Source organism: Rana temporaria, chromosome 5 (genome assembly GCF_905171775.1).
Source record: "Rana temporaria chromosome 5, aRanTem1.1, whole genome shotgun sequence".
In the NCBI taxonomy this organism is placed as follows: Eukaryota; Metazoa; Chordata; class Amphibia; order Anura; family Ranidae; genus Rana; species Rana temporaria.
In genome coordinates this window covers 238,809,438-238,811,937 of record NC_053493.1, presented here as the reverse complement: position 1 = coordinate 238,811,937, position 2,500 = coordinate 238,809,438, and the positions used below count along the sequence as shown (strand labels likewise).

General features: G+C 23.5%; 1 protein-coding gene across 1 annotated transcript in view; it reads left to right on the top strand.

The window, feature by feature from the left end:
• The window catches only part of FOXC1 (forkhead box C1), a 2,392-nt gene extending 2,138 nt beyond the window's left edge, over nucleotides 1–254 (top strand). Inside the window, exon 1 of the mRNA XM_040353630.1 lies at nucleotides 1–254. This exon is cut by the window's left edge and continues 2,138 nt beyond it. The gene's annotated coding sequence lies outside the window, so the exon portion shown is untranslated.
• The last annotated feature ends 2,246 nt before the right edge of the window (nucleotides 255–2,500 follow it).

Sequence of the window (2,500 nt, the reverse complement as noted above, 5' to 3'; positions counted from 1 at the left end):
TTGTTCTAAGGTGTAAATTGCAATATAGTAATTTATTTTAAAAAAAAAGTGTACATGGAGAATGAGGACCAAATCAGGCAGTGTTGTCTAACAGCTTTGTTTGAACACTTGTGTTTTCATTACAAAAAAAAAGGGAAATGTACCCCCATTTATTTTATCGGTTTGTTTTATTTTATTTTTTCTGTTGAAAATATTTTGAAGGCATAGTAGTATTGTTTGTTTCCTAATAAATGACCAATCGGATTGAACGATAACGACGTCTGCTAATTTTTAAAACAAAATAACATCGCCTCTCGTTAATGCAGTGCATTTAGTAATACTCTTATATTTTATTATTATTATTTTTATTAATATTATTATCTTTAATTTCCCCTAATGGTTTGGTGGAGGGAACGTCTCTTAATTATATTCTGTGAAAAAGATGGTTTGTTTTCAGTGTTAAGTTGCAATACAGTTAGCAATTAGTTATGTATGTTATGTGAGTCCTGTTATTATTATGCAATTAATTAATATATATATATATATATATATATATATATATCGATAGATAGATAGATAGATAGATAGATAGATAGATAGATAGATAGATAGATAGATAGATAGATAGATCTATAGGTAATTAATTGTATCTTTTTATCCAAACTCTATATATATATATATAGATAGATAGATAGATAGATAGATAGATATGTCTATCTATCTATCTATCTCTCTCTCTCTCTCTATATATATATATATATATATATATATATATATATATATATATATATATATATATATATATATATATATATATATATATATATGTGTGTTATATTATATATAAAGTATCGAATTACTATATATATAGATATATCTATAGATAATTTATTTTATCTATATAGATAGATAGAGAGATCTATAGATAATTAATTTTATCTTTTTATCTATATATATATATATATATATATATATATATATAGATATAGATATAGATATGTAAATATCTATCTATTTATCTATCTATCTATCTATCTATCTATCTATCTATCTATCTATCTGTGTGTGTGTGTTATATATTATATATAAAGTATCGAATTACTATATATATAGATATATCTATAGATAATGTATTTTATCTTTTTATCTATTACTCTATTATATATATATAGATATATATGTAAATATATATATATGTGTTATATTATATAAAGTATCTAATTACTATATATATATATATATATATATATATATATATATATATATATATATATATATATATAAATAAGTGTATATATATATATATATATATATATATATATATATATATATACACTTATTTTTTTTATATATATATATATATATATATATATATATATATATATATATATATATATACACACACTTATTTTTATATATATATATATATATATATATATATATAGTAATTAGATACTTTATATATAATATAACATATATTTACATATCTATATATATATATATATATATATATATATATATATATATATATATATAGATATATATGTAAATATATATATATGTGTAAATATATATATATATATATATATATATATATATATAAAATAATGTATATTATATATTATTAATAACTCATATAAATGATCTAATATATATGTAATATCTAAATGATCTATGAGTTGAGCAATGATGAACACACCTATATAACAGCTAAGGTTATTTATGGCTGGTAGTGGGAGGAATGTGATAAAAAGATACAAGTATATCTCTTGTTATTGTGTGAAAATCTGTGTGCTCCAGTGTTTGAAGTACAGAGAACTCCAGGCCTTGCCTACTTGTTGTCAGATCGGATATTCCAGCTATCTCTTCCCTTAATTTACAAGGTATAAACCCGAGGCAGTGTCCATCCCCTCCTCCTGTACTGATAGATCAGGAAATGCAATCAATTCATTAGCTGCTAGTGATCCGCCCTGTCAATCAGTATGTGAAAGGTGATGCACAGATTACAGACAGCTAGGCCTCGGCTGATAAGGCTGGGAGTAATCAGGCTGCGTTATCTAGAAGGGGGCACTTTAGTGTAATTGTTATGGCTCGTTGTCAGAGTCGATCGTTAATGGTTATTGCTAATAAATGGCCGCTTGTTAAAGTAGGAAAATCTGTTCTAGCGATAAGCTGTGTACTGACATCAATTCTATTCTCAATGGAAAATGCATTTTTATATGTTACATGTATTTCGTGTTACACTGTTTCCAGGGCCGGTACGGTTTTCATGCAGGGATTAAAAAAAAGTAGAATAATTTAATTAAGGCATTAAGTTATTTACATAAAATAATAAAAAAAGGTTGAAAAAAAGACACACACTCACTGGGTGAAATAATAATAAATATGATGATGGTGTTTATGACAATAATAATCATCGTCTTAATAATATTAAATAATTATAATAATATGAATCATCATCCTGATAATATTTATTTAGGCCTCCATTCCTATTTACCTAATTTATGCCAGTCTCTTCCAT